Genomic DNA, 17,761 nt, shown 5'->3' with positions numbered 1-17,761 from the left:
ATATACTCTAAAGAGAAGGACGAGTAGCTCCCTGCACACGCTACAGTTATAATACAGCTCTTTGGGTTATGGTGGCAAAATTTAACACATCTGGGCATGTTTCTCTGACCTGTTTTTCAGATGATACCAATAGTTGACACCGTTGTGCTCTAGAACAGTGATTTTCAAACTTTAGCACACATCAGAATCATCTGGAGAGTTTGTTTCAACAGTTTCTGATGCTCCCTACCCTTAGGGTTTCTGATCCAGTAGGTCTGGAGTGTGGCTCAATAATTCGCACGTGTAAAAGTTTTCATGTGGATGAGATTTAGGGAACCAAAGTCATAAGAGGAGAAAAAGTTCTTCAGTTTGCTCAGGCGCTCATGTAAGGACCTGTGCTATTTATGATCTAACTGATCCAGGGATATTAAAAAAACATTTTAGTGATGAGTGAGAATGCTGTATGTAACCTGTGACAAGCTCCAACTGGAGAATCAAAAAGGTGGTCCCAAGAGTTTGGAGGTAAAACCATGCCCTCTTCAGCATTTACTGTAATTCTGCCATTGCAAGAAAGCTTTTAGGCCATGGTAATAGTTGTGCACCTGACCAAAAGAAACAAGGTCAGACAAGTAACTTCATTTAAGTTAATAAAGAATAGAGCCAGGACTTGATGCCAAATTATGCCCCCGTCAGTACCACCTTCTGCACCACCAAGGATTTTGCTGGGTTTGGCTTATATTCATGATTGGAAGCAAGATAACTGGTTCATATGGATCTATTTGACCGTGACATCTTTCAGATTTTGAATGACTACAAAGGGTTTGATATCCTTGAAATCAGATAAGAGTTTCAGCTCGGGCTCTTGTTTGGGCTTCATTTTCCTTACCTGTAAAACAAGAAGTTAAGCTTAATAATTGCACATTTGTCCCAGCTCTAAATTTTCACGTGTACTTCTCAGGTCTCTCATTATCCAATACCCTCACCTGACCAAAAAAAAAAAAAAAAAAATCATATTCCCCACTGATATTTTCAATGCTTCTAAATGTTATAAAAGCACTTTGCACTTCATTCTTACTGTGCCATATTCGGTAGTAGTGACGAACTATAAACATTTTTAAAAAGGATCCTATTTTTCCAGTGGTTTTCAAAGGCATTAATTACCTTTCTCTAAAAGCTCCAGTGAGTTTTTTCTCTATTTGAATTTAAGATAATTTATATGTTTTCTTTTCCCACAGACTTCATATTTTAGAGCACTAACTCCATTGCATTCTCTAGACTGCCACAAAAGACCTTCCCCACAAAATGAGCTCAACTTAATGCAACAGTGATACACATGACACGATCTATTGTGTGGGCTGTAAATAGTTGCTAAGTATTAACAGGAGTCTCAGATGTCTTGACTCAATAAGACTCAAGACACATTCAGATGGTGACATTTTCCTCTGTAATTCTTTTATTTCTGTACCCATTTAAGTGATTTCCAGAGCCTGCTAAATGTCATCTAAGTAAGCTTGAGAAACTATTTTGAAGGGATTTTTTAAAATGCAATTATACCTCTATTTGACAAGACCATCTGCCGCCAGCCTCTCACTTCCTCCACTTCCAGTTCTGTTAACTCTTTCATCACTGCAGTTATCTGAATGCTGACACCTCTTTTCAATACAAACTGATGGGACTGTCAAATAGTAGGGACAGATATGCCTTAGAGGGGTCAAAATCAACACAGAGCTCCATTATAGCAACTAACAGAAAGCTCAAAATTTCTGTGCCTAGTAGAACTAAATTAGGTTATTTGTTATTTAGTAATTGTGGCATAATTTTACATTTGCATTATCTTGGGAGGTTGATATTGTGGTGTAGGGAGTGAAATACTCTTCATTTTTGCAGGAGAACTACTAACACAATATTCTCACTTCAGTCTCTAATATTGAGAAGTATAGCAGATTACCAGCATCACCATCACAATGAAGAGAGTCAATTCTAACTTCACAGAGGAGCAACAGTACCCAGATTCTGTTTGCCCCAAAATGTCGCTTCAGACCAAGGGAATTCTGAGTCTTCACCCAATCACAGGGCAGATGTCAGGGCTTAAAAGTCAGAATGTTAAATATCACAGGCCTGTGATGAAGGCATTGCCTCTTAAGTAATCTGTATTAATAAGCTCACATGACGTACAAATCATTGTGAAATAATATAATTTCTCATGGACGGTTTCAGGAATCAAGATGATCGTTTTGAGATTATATACAGAGAGATGAATATTGAGACATGACTTTGGGGCTAGGTAACAGGCTTAATTCTGGAAGAAATTAATTCACATGCTTTGAAAATCTGTAGGTAGAAGTACGGCTTCACTAGGGGAGTTTAAGCTGCCCTGTGATGCATGTCAGACCCTAAGTCATGTTTGACTTGTAGGCATATAACCAAGTAACTGCCTTGGCACAAATGGTGGACCAAGTCCACATCACTTAGAAGATCAATATCTCTTATTTAAACCAAAGAAACACAACAAGGGATGTGAGAACTCTGAAAAATAGCTTAATTGTTCAGAATTTGGAAAGTACTCCTAAGGGCTCTCAAATTATGGAGACATAGACAACAACTAGGACTCTGTAAAATTAGAAAAATTCATCACCACAAAGCTGGTGAAAGCCCCAAGTTATCCAGTGGGACCTCACTGGTGAGTCAGACACCAACAGGGGTCTCCCAGATAGAAAACTCTGTCATCCCTTCTTCCGGATTATAAGGCAATGACACACACTGGCCGTTTAAGGTCTAAGAAGGAGCCATCCTAGGACAGAGAGAACTGAGAAAGTCCTGAAGTACTCAAAGCAAGCGTTTGCATTTCCTTCATGTCTCTGCAAGACTGAAGCTAATTGGGGATTCTCACTCATGTTGTTTGTTTGTAACTCTTTTTGTCTTCTTTCAACATGGGCTAAACCTATAGCCTATATTCTGTCTGAACCAATAGAGGATCATGGCCAACTAATTTTCTCTTGCCCAAAGCTTTCCTGAAAGTATAACCAAGATTTGACCGCCAGGTATAGTTGGCCTGTCTGTATTTCCCTCTCTCTATTAATCAATCGATTAATCAGTCAATCTTTTCTCTTTCTCTCTTTCCTCCCTCTCTCAATATCTCTTTCCCTTTCCCTCTCTCAATCTCTCTCTTTGTCCCTCCCTCTCTCCTCTTTCAATCTCTCTCCCTCTCTTGTAAACACTGGATGTCTCCTACAACAGCATGAACTGAATAAGGGCCTTGAAGCCAGTCAGTTTAAATCCAACCCACAATATATGATTGGTTGCATGTCCTTAAATTTTTATCCTATGTTCTCAACTGTGATAATCAACAAGGACACCAAATTCTACTGTCCTTGATTAGATTTTGTTTTTCAAAAACTCTAAGACTTTTCTAGAAAGACAGTTAGAGAAATTTGAGTGTGGACTGGATATTAGATGATTCTGAGATGTTATTAATTTCCTTAAGGTGTGGTAATGGTAATATAATTAGTTGGGGTAAGGTTCCTATTCTTAGCACATGTAAGACATATTTAGGGATAAAGTATCATAATGTCTATAATGTATTTTTAAATGGTTCAGCAAAAGAATAAATGGTAGGAGGGTGGGGAAAAGGGAGAGATGGAGGAAATGGAGGAGGAGAAGATGTTAATTACTGATGTTAGCAGTTGTTGAATCTACTCCAGATACACAAGGTAACAATTATGAAAAACTGCACGAATCCTTCCAGAAGTACCATTGACTTTAAGACTATGTTTAGCCCCTCTAGACTAGGAACCTACTGCTCACACTGTGCACACTGCACACTGCTGACCTCGTACCCCAAAATGCGTATCCTATAGAAAGATATGCATTCATTCTAAGAGTCAAGACTAGGGCACGTTGAGATTTCATAGGCAAAAATATTAACTGTGGACTTGATCTCTCTTCATGGAGATCTAAATTTATTTGTTTAAATGGTGTAGAGCTTCACTTTTTTCTAACAACTTCTGGATATTCAGTCTATTCAACAGCCTAATCCTCAACGTACTAGAAAAAAATGTATTTAAAAAATAACTATCATTTACACCTAAATATATTTAAAGTGTATAATCTGTTTTAGAAAACGGAGGGAACTTATAGGAAGACAGAAATGTGTAGACAGTATGGTCCCCTTAGATACACCACACTGTGTACAGTTTCAGTAAGACAGTATAGAGATTTCAGCATTTCATGAATGACGCATTCTTTGACCTTTTAGACTACTACATAATTATGTACCTAGAAAACATCTTGATGCATCCTGAGACCCTGAACAAAATATTACTCATGTTCACTTGGTATGGGCCAGCCCCCAAGAACCCTGACTCTACAGGAAGCTTGAGAAACGTGTATTAGATCTAACCCAGACAGGATACCGAGACACTTCATCTTCCTTCACGGAGTCTAGATGATTCACAAAATGTCAACATCATCTTAAGTTGACATCCCTCTCTTCCCCTCTAGGGACTTTCAGTCCTTCCTGAGATTTTTCAGGACATAGCTATTGCTTTATTGTATATTTTTCCTACTTCGCCACAATGGTAACTAACTTGTATAAAACCAAGCACATTATTGATCCAAAGAAAAAGGTCTTCAAACATCTTAAAAGTCAATTTATGATTGCCCCATTTGTAGTTTTCCTATATATACAGTAATACATTTATATTTATACTGCTCTATCTATACTTCTCTCAAGTGGGAGTCATGTCACCCCAATAAGGCAAAGAATCTTACCCATCATGGTCCAATGGCATTCTGGTAAACTAGTACTAAAACAAATCAAAACAAAAAATAAACTTGTATTTATAGACAGTATTTGTCAACTTTGTGGTGCACATACTTTCCATTTAGAGTAGCCTAAGCCTCAGGTTTATCTTTTGTAAATTTAAATACATTAGGACCTATTATAGGAGGATAAAATGAACTGAGAGAGTACATATTTTCAAAATACGGCCACAATACACCCCATGCTACATGCTTGTCTATAATGTGATTTTTCCACTCAAGATCACATCATCAATATGTCAGGTCTTTGTCCCCGTCTCTTGATTCTGAGCAGAGTTGAGAGCTTCTTGTGCCAATAGAATATGGTGGAAGTGACACTGTACAGTAGCCTCTGCCTGGGTTTTTATGACTTCACTCTTCTTCATATTCATCATCATAGCTGTTTGAACATGTAAGAGACTTAATGGTTATATTGATAAGTGGCCAAAAGATATAAAAACCCTTTCTATGAGACTTCAAGTGAGTAGCCACTAAGTATTGAAATGACTCCACTTTTAAGGAACTGTTTGCCACCTGACCCTCAAAGATTATAGACTAGTTTGAGAGTGCTTGTCCTTTGAGGTCCAGAGCACCACAGGACAAGATGGCACATGCCATGTTAACCATCCTATCTATAGTGTGTAGCATTATTCCTGGCAATTAGTAGGCACTTAAGAAATATTTGGTGAATAAGCCAGCAAATACATAAACCCAAGAAGTAGATTCCAATAGGATAGATCTACACTGTTCAAGATAAGAATAAAGTTTTGTTTCATTGCAATTACCTCAGTGGGAACTCTCCTCGGTGCTGAAAACTACTTTGCCTGCAGTACTGATCATTATCATTATCAGTAGGGACTTAGTGGTAACTGGAAGAGATTCCACACCAACCCCCAACCAACATGAGTGGACGTATACAGTTCTTTCAGGAAGGTTTTTACCCTGTTATCAACCTACATTCCTAGTGTAACTGTGGATAGGTAAGTGGGGGAGACTAAACAATGAGGCTTTTTCCTCTCACCCTGAGACAAAGAAAGGCTAGAAGCTGGGTGAAAGCACTATGATCTTCAAACAAGAAAGACCAACAGCCAGGAACAGATGTTTCATTTCTGGTGTACACACCGTTGACTAGAAGGCTGTTACATGTGTCTAAATCTGAATTTTTTGGTTACTCTTTCCTTTCTTCAACAAAAGCAGTAAGATGCCATACTCAGGGCCTTAAGTGACATGCACCTGGCATTAGGGCATTTTCGTTATATTCTTTGGTAATGTATCGTCAATCATAAAAGGAGAAAAATCTCTGAATCCTCACCAAAGAGTCCTGACCACAGTTATCCAACTCAATGTTTCTGCCTGAAATATAAAGGAAGTTCCTGCTGCTGTTTAATACAAATTTTTTTTTAAACAGAAGGATATAACTTTTATGGGGAATTGACTCTTTTTTCTACTGATATTATTTAAATCACCTAAGATACCATGATATCTAGGGACTTACACCTCCATCCCCAAGCTCATGACACAACCAACTTTACCACAAATCTTCCAGATTGTCAAGCCATGTGCTGAACCTTTTTTTTTTTTCAGTATTCTGAAAGCATCTTAGAACATCAAGGCATTGAGATAGTAAGGATTGGCTGAAACACTAGAAACATGAGTAGAAAAGGGAAACAAATATCAAAGGAAACATAACACAGACTCTAAGAAATTAAGGACACCAATGAGAGTGGTAAGAACAATCACATAATGAACACACACCACATACAGGCTTTTGGCTCAGGACTCTGTATACACTACTAATCTATAGAGTAGTCTCATCATGTCTATCTTCAAATAAAGAAACCGAGGAATAGAGAGATTAAATAATATGCCTTTTTCCACCATCTAGTGAAAAGGAGGCTAAGTTTCAGAACTGGGCACACTGACTTCTAAATTTTAAGCCTTTCACCAGTAAGCCTTGTCATAACAAATGAATACGAAATCCAAGTTTCCAATATAGATAACCAACAGTTTTCTGTCACTTGTCCCTTTTTGATCTCTCCAAGTAGGATTTAACTTCCAAATTAATGAGCTTCTTGTTTCACACACATCTTATCTATTTTACTGTGAAGACTAATTGGTATGAAAGCAGGTCCAGGACTGTGCTGTACCCACATTGGTGTCTAGACCCATATATGGCCCCTGATGGGTGCTCAATAAATAATTATTCAATTAAGTTCTCAACTAGCTTTGAGTCTAAGCATTTTTTTCATTCTAATTTTTAGAACAAGGATTCACTCAGAATATTCAACATTTCAGATCTGGGGAAAAACCTAAGGAAACAGTCACAGGAAGAAGCCATGACTTGCTCAAGGTCATACATTCAGAGAGTGTCAGAGCCAGGACAACCACAGGGGGACCAGGGCACTTTGGCAGGAGGTGAACAACAATTTCTCCTCCTGCAGATAAAGAGAGGGGGGCTGGGGGAGCATCAGGGCAAAGAAATCAGCAAGAAAGTAAGTGCTTACAACTGGGAGCACTTGAGGAGAGACAAAATGGGGACCTGGAGGAAATGTCTGAGAGGTGGCACGTCCCTGTCATGGAAGCAGTAAAATAGCACAAGGAAATGACAAGCTAATGGGAACCCTGGTGGGAAGCAGCTGGCAGACGTTTTTCCTGAACTGTAGCTTAAATCATCATTGCCATTCTTGTCATAAGGGTCTTGTGTATTCAGACAGCAGCAGTCCCCAGATTTCTAGTTGGGGGAGAGGTATGTCCTAAGTTGAACTGATAAAGATGGCTGAGAGAGAAACCTCGGATGGTCAGAAAAGAAGATTTCGACATGGATTCAGTAGCAGGGGTTAAAGGGGAAGGGAATTACTGTGTGGATGTCACAAAAAAGCAGGTATCAGCTTATTACAGATAAGAACGTTCTAGCAACTAAAATAATTATCACCAGAAGGGATCGCCTTAAAGAAGAGTGGACAAACCCCCTAATCACCTGGAGCATTCAGTCAGAGGTGAGATGTCAGGAATGTGCTGAAACAAATTGAAATATCCAATAAGTTAGACTTATTTTAACTTTTAAATTCTTTTCAAATCCACAGATTCTAAGATTTAAATGAGCTCATAATACAAAGTGTATTCCAAAGTTATCCAGGGGAATGTCACCCCACTCTCTTGAATTCAAGGCAAAGTTCTGCTGTAGAATCACCTGAGACCATAGGCTGGAAATAATAACACATCTCACATGGGTGTTCAGTGCTTTATAGTTTACACAGCACTTTCATTTCTAGGGCTCCCATGACCTGGCCGTGCACCCTCCCCACACACAGAACCCTAAGGAAAGTAAGGCAGAGGCATTACTATCATTTCCCATTAGGTGCAAAAAACTGGGGTCATTCAGTTAGCTAACAGGTTATTAAATTCCCAATACATGGAAGGCACTTTTCTAGGAACTGGGGATACAGAGCTGGAAAAACAGTCCTAAACTCTCCCTTGTGAGACTCACATCTTTTAGAGAGATACAGGCAATGAAAAATAAAACCATATTACATCCTGAAGCAATAAATACTATAGATAGCAATGATTCAGGGTAAGAGGGATAAGGATTAATGGCATGAGAGGTGCTATTTTATGAAGGGTTGTGAAGGAAGACCCGAGACCGTCAGGAAATGATGGAGCAACACTTGAGGCTGCCTTAAAAGAAGGCAGAGGGGATGGTAAACTCACAGGCCCTGAAATAAGAGCATTTGGGGCATTTTTGAAGAATAGAAAGGAGGTTGGATGGCTGGACTGAAGTGAACAAAGCAGAGAAAAGGAATGCCTTGTGTAAAGCATTGCAGACCATTTAATAAACTCTGGCTTTTGCTCTGGGTAAGGTGAAAAGCCACTGAAGGTTCTGAGCATAGAAGCCCATAACCCAACAGTTTAAAGGGGTAACTCAGACTGCTAGGTTGATTAGAGGCTGGAGGGTGAACAAAGGTAGAAAAAAGGTGAGAACTACTAAAAGGCTATTGTAAAAACTCAGGCAAGAAGAATGATGTCTTGGGACAGGCCAGTAGTGATACAGATGGTGGGAAGTGATTGGATTTGGGGTTTATTTTGAAGGTAGAATACAAGAATGAGTGCTAGATAAGCAATTTAATGCAAGGCTTTCCATTCTAATCTAAATCACATAAAGCAATTGTTGACCTTGGGCAAGTCGTTTAACTCGGCATCATCTTCATCAGTTTAAAATCGAGGCGCTCAGAACACTTGCAGACTTAGTACAGTACTTTTTCCAGTTTGGCGCTTTCAAATGCCAGCTCTGGGGGCTCTTCTTACACAACAGGGGGATGATTTTGTTACCAAAGGCCTGCTTCTTAGATGTGTACAAATCCCTGCCTGTTCAGGAAGAAGGTAACACCTCCCAGCACAGCACACACTGCACTTCAAGGCACACAATTACACACAGAGCCCCCTACGTGTTCCTGGCCCTGAGGTTGCCTGCTTTTGTCTAAATGTGTGTCTGTAATATTCACAGTCTCCCTGGGAGGTAAATTGGTTCATGGAGAGACTGAGGCAATGAGACATAAAAGACTGGCCTTCAGTCACCGAGATCTCAGTGGGATATGGTTTTGGTCTCCTGTTCAATACTTTCCTTTCTTAGTCATTAAGCAGTGCTTTTCCTCAAATGCTCCAAAAAATATTCATGGAGAGGGCCAGATGGAGTCTACAAATTGACATCTTTTGGGTTTAATAGTAATAGAGACAATTTACACGTTCCATAAGACTAGGGGGCAGTGGACTTGACGACTATGAAATGCTTCGCTGGTGGCAATTTGCTTTCTATGCAATTAGGAGTAGTTTTCATCATTGCAAGTGAGATTTACAATCTGTACTTTGGAATACTGTTTCAAAAAATTACACAGGATCCAGTGCAATTTAGAACTCATGTTAGCAAACTGGTAGACAGAGGTTACACTGAGTGGCTGACTGCCTCTCCTGTTTCCTTCTGTGAAGGCTTCTCAGGAGAATATACTCTCAACAAAACCTTTGTCCAAACTACAGATAAACTGAAATCTGTGTTCAATTCCCTCCCTCTCATCTGCCCTTGCTGTGTCTCACCCTCACTTCCTGTCTTCTTCTAGGACTCCTGGGTTGCTGTAGTCCCAGAATAAACCCCAAAACACATCCACACAAAGGGAGAATTTGGTTGTTAAAATAGGAGCATGGACAGAGCCATTCTAAACCCAAAAGAATAAATCTCAAGTGGTAAGTGTAACACCCTGTGCCCTTATTTGGAAATTAGGTCTTGGCAGATACAATCAGCCAAGTACCTCAAGGTAAAATCATCCTAGATTTAGGGTGGCCCTAAATCCAATGACTGGCATCTTATAAGAAGAGGAAAGAATCCAGGGAAGATGGTCATGTGAAGACAGAGACAGAGACTGAGTGAGGCTGCTCTAAGTCAAAGAAAACTAGGGGTCATCAAAGGGCAGAAGAGGCAAGCAAGTCCCCAGAGCCTTCGAAAGTGTGTCCTGCCGATACCTTGATTTCAAACTTCTACCCTCCAGGACCATGGTAGAATAAATGTGTTTTAAGCTGCCAAGATTGTGCTACTGTGTGGGAGCCCTAGGAAGCCAGTAGAGTAGATCTGAACCATCACTACCCTTGTGAAAGGGAGAAAACTAAGGGCAGGTGACCTTCACATGGCCCATCAAGTCACACCACTGTAAAGAGAACTACCCATACGACTACATTCAGGAACGCACAGAAATCTGTCATTAACAGTCCCGTTTCTGATGACCGCCTGGACTGAATTCCAGCCCACCACGTCCTGCATGCGGAGTTCTGGGCAAAGAACATCTGTACTCCCTAATTTCTTCACTCTCTCAAAAAGCCATTGTAAGGATTAAATGAGAGATCGCCTGTTAAAGTCTTAGAAAATTAACATGTACTAAGTGATCAATTTTTACTAAAAGGGGTTAGGCATTGACCTTTTAACGACCAGTTTGCCCTCTGGAGTCCCCTGTTTGGAGTGATACATTATTACAGAAATGAATTTTTTTTCTTAGAAAGAATTGGAGTCCTTGTCTTTGTTCCTCTCAAAGCATGGCCACTGAAGGACAAGAGGGAAATTCCCCGAGAGCCTCCAGATTAACCAGAAAAAAGCCTCTTGTGTTTCTATTGAGGAGGCAAAGGCCCACCCCGCTATTTCTCTATCAATTACAGGTCAATTTCAAGGCAAGAAATAGTGTAAACTTTAGATGGAGGTAGAGAGTCTCAACTCTGTAACATTCCATCTCTTTTTAAAAACAGCTGAAGCAAACACGGTCAACATTAATATTTGATACACATGTGTCATTCTATGTTCCTGTCAATCAGGAATATTTTTTTACCTTTATTATTGAAATAGTGCCCTAAGTAAAATTTTAAGAACAGCAATAAAAACAATTGAAGCAATATAAATCAAGGTATAAATGCAAGGGAAACTTTGTGGTCAAATTTCCAGCTGGACAGTAAAATAAATATTTTCTTTAATCACAGAAACTGGTTAGGCAGGGAAAAAAATTACAAAATAAAAAAATGACAATGAGGACAGAAGCAGGTTGGGCAGAAAAGAACTGGCAGGAGACAAAAGAGCTTCCATCGGTGCCGAGACCACCTGAGACTTCCCCGTGAGGAAACTGTCATGAACGTTTTTCTAGGACAAACATGAATCTCAGAATACGGCCTTTTTGAGCTAGAAGCAGGGAAGTGATGGACGATAGGCCCCTGTTGTCAGGGGAGTACGTCCTGTTCATCACCCCAGCACTGTTTCTCAGACAGAGTTGGTCCCAAATCATGTTTCTGGAATTGAAATGAGTGCTTATGAGAGTGGTCAGACACGGGACATGGCACCTACAGACGGGTGCCTCCCCACTCCGCTCATCAAGAACATCTCTGCGTCCCATTCCCCCTTGCTCTGGAGTGTGGCCAGGTTGGCTCCTGTTGGAGTTTTGTAGCAGGATGGCTACAGACACATCACGTGTTCACGGGTCTCTACAATGATCTACTGGTCCCCACTCTGGGGATCACACTCAGCAGCTGTCTAGGTTCCTCCTGTTCCTTCTCAGAGCAACAAGTCTGCAGAGCTGTGTGCAGTGAGAGACGTGGCCTGAGGTGTGGTGCTGCCTGCAACCAGGGTGTGGACCAGCAGAAATCCCTTCTCGCCATATCCTATTAAGCCTAACTTGTAAGTGATGCCTTGAAATTGCTCCAGAGGACAATCGGGATGTCTATAAGCCAGCAAAAACCTCCATCCCTAGGACTCAGCCAACTGGGGGACTGCCCTGGGTCTGGCAGCATGGACAGTGTTTTATCAGTGAGCTCAGGTATGTGAAGCCCATGCATGTATGAATAATCAGCTTCTCTCCGCTGTCCAGCCTGAAAGAGAAGAGAAGAGCTTCGCCTCTCTTCCATACCCTGCAACTGTTTTTTCCTGTGCTAAGCGGCAGTGGTCATCCTCTGAGTTTGATTTCACTGTGTAAAATGCTAGACCAAGAAACGCCTCTGATGGGGAGGACAAGGCAGAGGAGTCAGGTCTTCTCTAGCAGAGTGATCAGTGCTACAAAGTAAGAGCCAGAGGAGTTACACTGTCACCTTGGACGTTCAGAAAGCGAGAGCAACACACTTCTTTATCAAGTTCTTGGGGAAAGGGAGGATGAGGGTATATTCCAAGGGAATCCATTGAAGCTACATCAAAGATAAGACCTCAAAGATGGATGGTCAAAGAAGGACCCTGTTTTGAGGACAAGGGAGGAGAGTAAATGCCTCAGCAGAACCTCAGTGTTCTGTCTCCGACCCGTGAGCCGCCACATTTGGTCCGTGAAGGGACCAAAGCACATCACATTCTTTCCCTCTCCCCACCCACAGGGCCGGGAGCAGATGTTCTCTGAACATTACATTTTTATATTTAATTCTGTTGTTTGCTACCTGTGTGTGTGTGTGTGTGTGTGTGTGTGAATGTTTAATCTCTTATAGAAGTTGCACCAAAGAAACAGAGAGGTTAAGTAATGTATTCAGGTGCATTCAGCATATTCTGTGGTATTGCAGTAAGGTCTTCCATGCTTATCAACAGTGTTTATTATATCTCACGTATACGAGTATATTGTCTCCCAGAAGATACTGCCAGGTCTTTAATGCCAGGGTCTACATCATATGCATCTATCCCAAAGTGTCTTGTGTTACTTGACAAAGAAGAGATCTCGGTGGAGCTGGAATAACTAGACTCCAGTTGTGTCCATAGGCCAAGCATGCCCCCCTGAGGACCTCGGCTTCATCATCTCAGAAATGATTAGCCTGTAAGACCTCTTCCAGCTCAAACATTCAACGGTCCTATTACACACTGTCCCTCCGTTCCCATCCATCTGCAGAGCACGGCAAGAAAGAAGCTTCCTTCCCAAATAACCACTCGGGACGGCCCGCTCCAGGACAGCCCCACCCCGGGGCTTTGGCAGACCAGGAGAAGGTTCAAGGCCCTGCCTCCCCCTCCCTGCTCCCTCTTCCCCTCCACTTTTCCCATCCACACCTGTCTCCGGACCTCAGCTTCCTGGGTCACAGTGGGGAAACTCCCACCTACCAGATGCGTTGGTTTTATTTTTGAGGGAAGAGAAACAGCTGGGTGATTTTAAAGATGGAACTTAAGACCCACTTAACTAGTCAACCCCAGTTGTCAGGCCCCGGAGCTGCATGTAAGGATGGAGTTGCCAATGTGACCTGAAAGCCAAGAGGCCCAGATGCTCTGTTCCCCCCACAGCAGGGGAGACTGCATACTTTATGAGATTTTCTCCAAAGAGCTTCGGCTGGGCTGCTTTGGTCTTTTTCTTCTCTGTATAAGAGTTATTCACCAGTGTGTGGTCTTTTGATCCTTTTGGCTTAGGGAAGAAAGACGGCCAGCAAGTTAACAAATTAGACATGTTTCACCTGGCCAGGCCATTAGAAGCTCATTTTACTTGGTCTCAGCCTAACCCATCTTCAGCTCCTGATAGGATCTAAGTGATGGAAAGCTTTGTTCAAATTCATAAAATATTTTACGGAGGAGTAAAACAGATCTTATAGACCCATTTCTCATTAAAAAGGTCAATGCTGGGAACATCTGACGCTATATAACTGCCTGATTCAATTTAGCAGGTCAAGCCTGACTAATCCTGTCTTCTGATTGCAGTGAATTTATTTCCCCTGCAAATAATTTTCTCACAAGCTGCCGGATTATGTATCCTAAACCTATATTTTTACAAGACATTACTAGAATGTTGATAAAACCTAATTCATCCATTAAACAAAACAGAGGGGGAAAAAAAACCTACACCAGCAATTAACATTTAGAAGGCAAGAGCAAGGAATTCTAAATCCTATTAGAAATTGGATAGTGTCCTCAGCCAAAGAGCAGCATCCGAAAGAACACTTGGAAGTAAATCTGTTTAAAGTTCACGTATTCTGAGTCCACAGCTGTTAAAGTTGGAAAGAAGAGAACCTACTTTTTCAAACTTTCCTTAGAATCAATAAATTCAGACAACTGCTACCATGTGACATAAAGACCACTGGATCCAGAAACAGAACCGGGTTCTGTTTTTAGTTCTGCTTCTTACTCATAATGTGATATTGGTGAGCGGTGGGGGGAACGTCCCTTCTCTGGGCCCCCATTACACCATCTATTAGTGGGAGTTTCAAACTTGTCTTCTCATTGCATCCAGCAGTGTTACTCTTTGGCTCTAAACTTAAGTGTTAATTATGCAGACAAAGTCCTAACAGGGGCCCTAAGTATTTAACCCTCTATCCCAAGGTCACATGCACACTCACCTAGTTACCCCTCACATCATCTTTGGGGTTGCTTGATGGTCTCTCATTTTCAAGTGTTGCATTTCAGAAATGTGTCTTCCTCCTTTTAGCTATTTTTCTGTGTAATTCTTCGTGTTTTTTTGGATAAACTATTATCATAATGCCCCAAACAGGATTTCCTGTGTGTTCCCCGAATATCTCCCATTTCTCCTTCTGGGCAGAGATGAGATTACATGTCTCTGCCTCTTTGAAGTAGGCATGATCTTATGACATGCTTGGGCCAAAGAAATGTGACAGGTGGTGACAGGGCTGGCCCATACTTTTCTACATTATTTTCCCCTTGGCCACAGCTACTGACAATATTGTAGACAGTGGCTGCTCCGATGCCCTGAGTTTGGAAGTAAAGTAGAGCAGAGCCCAGTCAACCAACAGTCAGCAAGGACCACAAGTGTGAAGTGAACATTTGTTTGGTGAAGCCACTGAGATTTGACTGATAGAATGCCACTTCAAAAAGGCCATCATTTGGGTGGGCTGGTGGAAGAAGCAGAGTAAGGAACAGACAAGATGTGTATATTCTAGTAATTTGAAACAGAGGACTGTGTTGTTAAGGAATTTTTTTTATGACATTGCTTGCTGTGTGCTGGCCCAACAACATAAAGAATGAAGGCTTTGGATGTTGTAAAATCAAGTACCTGAGACAGATCAGGGTTGAGCCCAGAAAGGGAGACAATTAGGGAGACATCAAATAGTAAAACCATAGTAACTGAGTCATAAGAGTAGGTCTAGGTACAAACAGAACTGATTCTAAGATGCTTAAGAGGCAAATTAAGAAGGGAGGCCCAGACTGAATGCTGAGAACAAAGAAACCCCACCATGGGTTTGTTTCACCAGTACATTCCACCCAGTTTGCAGCTTTGCCATGCCTCAGTCAAGTGACCATAATTTTTGGTTCCTTTCCTTCAGCTGTAACCCACTGATAAGTCTCGCAGAAAACTAGCTAAAAGTGGGTAAGTCTAACTCATCAGAAGATATGTTCTTGATTACAAACCACAAATTTCTTATCCTTACTTTGTGTTTCATAACAATGCAACAGCATTCATTTTCTCCCACCAGTGTAAACAACATTAATTTCTGTAAGTTAAGCAAAGAAATACCATTAATTCCTGAAGTCAAAACAGGGAGCAACAAGATGAAGAGGCACTGCTTTTCTTACCAACGTCAGCACCAAGGACAAGGCAATGAAGAAGGGTGTGGGCTGCTTCCATCAGCAACTTCCTCATTACCATTCTTCAGCATCTGTGGCCCACTTTGTATTTACCAAGCTATGGATTCTCGTGAACTATAACCAGGGTTATGATAGAGTCTGTGAGAGGAAAAAAACTTGGGGCAGGTGTATAACTGATATTCTCGCATCAAACAAATGTAGTTAGTACCAAGTTCCCCGGTCTGCAAAATGAGGTCGTATTATCTGAATTGCAGATTTCCCCACCTGCTTCCCATGCAGCACTGAAGGTGTAACTTTCTGTTACTTTCATGCATTTTCAGTTCCTAAGGAATTGTTCTAGGAACCTGAGAACAAGGACACTGCCAGGGCGGTGGGTCTCAAAGTCAACTGCATGTTGGAATTACCCAGAAAGCCTTTGAAACCCCTGCCTCCCAGTCACACCCAAAGCCAATTACTTTAGCGTTTATGGGAGTGTGACCCAGGCATCAGTATTACATTGTTTATATTCTTCAAGCCTCCCCTGCCAACTGATCATTTTTTTTAATCTAATTCTGGGTCCTTTCCCTGGAGATTCTGATTTAATTGGTGTAAAGAACAGCCTTAGTATTAGGATTTTCTAAAAGCTGCCCCAGGCAACTAATATACAACCACCTTGCAGAACCACGCCTACGGAGGATGCAGACAGAGAAAAGTTGCAAGTGGTACCTCCCTAACCCTTCCTTCTGAAGATGACGGATAAAAGGCCTCTGAGATGGTTTTAAAGCAAGGTATTTGAATTAACTCACTGGATTAATTTATTCATTCCAAGCACTTACCAGCATATGAGCATGGGTCAAACACTAGTCCCTTGGGATACAAAAATACCAAAGACCAAAATCCTGCAGCTCAGACACTAATTCAAATATTGTAGTAATATATAATAAGCATGATGGAAGGGGTAAGTGACAGGTATTGTAATGAAATATTGCCCCCACCTAAGAGGGTAGTCAGCCAGTTTGAACTCAAGCATAAGATGTCTAGATGTCTAGAAGAATCTGTAGCAAACCAGCAGAGGATGGTATTCTGAGCTCCAGGAAAAGAGCGTGCAAAGCCACTGAAGCATAACTTGGTCAAGGCAGTTTTGATTCCAAGTAGGAAAACTGACTCAAGTAAAAATGAAAACATATGGGGAAGGAAGACTATAGAATTGAATCATGAAACACAAAGAAAAGAACTATGAAATTCAGTAGTCTCCTGTCTGTCTGTACAAACCAAAGTATGTATGTATTTATTTATTTATTTTACTTATTTTAATTGAAGTACAGTCAATCACAGTGTGTCAATCTCTGGAGTACAGCACAATGTCTCAGTCTTGCATATACATATATTTGTTTTCCATTTATTTTTCCCATTAAACAAACCAAAGTATTTTGAACCTGGCTGTCTCAAAAATATTAGTCTTCTCCTGCCTGAGCTGACATGTTCTTACATCTAGCAATCAGCACAAATCAACTGGTATCTTTGAATCTCAGGTCCAAATTCATGTAAAGAGGAAATGATTGGTCCAGCTTAGGTCCGGTGCCCACTCCTGGTCCAGTCGGCTAGAGTCAGGGTCATGAAGTACAAATGTGACTATCAGGGCCTTAAACATTTTGGGAGAGACAAGGATACAACTCTTAATGAAGCATTTGGAGGGCTAAACAAACACCCCACCCCAAATGTTGTCTGAAAAAGGTGTGAGATAGTAAATCCAGGTTATGGAAGTACAACCACAGCAGAAAATCTGAGTATAGATCACATAGTGGAAGACAAAATTAAGGACAAGTTGATCTCAACAAAGTATTACTAACTCAAAGCTGGGAGTGTGAAAAAGGATAATGCATCATGATCAAGTGGATTTTTTCCTGAAAATGTAAGACTGGTTCAAATTTTAAAAATAGTAAATATGATTCATGATATTATTAGATTAAAGAAGAAAACCATGTGATCGTTTCAGTA

This window comes from Camelus ferus, chromosome 30, assembly GCF_009834535.1.
Source record: "Camelus ferus isolate YT-003-E chromosome 30, BCGSAC_Cfer_1.0, whole genome shotgun sequence".
In the NCBI taxonomy this organism is placed as follows: domain Eukaryota; kingdom Metazoa; phylum Chordata; class Mammalia; order Artiodactyla; family Camelidae; genus Camelus; species Camelus ferus.
The sequence above is the reverse complement of the archived record's forward strand: the minus strand, read 5'-3'. Positions refer to the sequence as shown.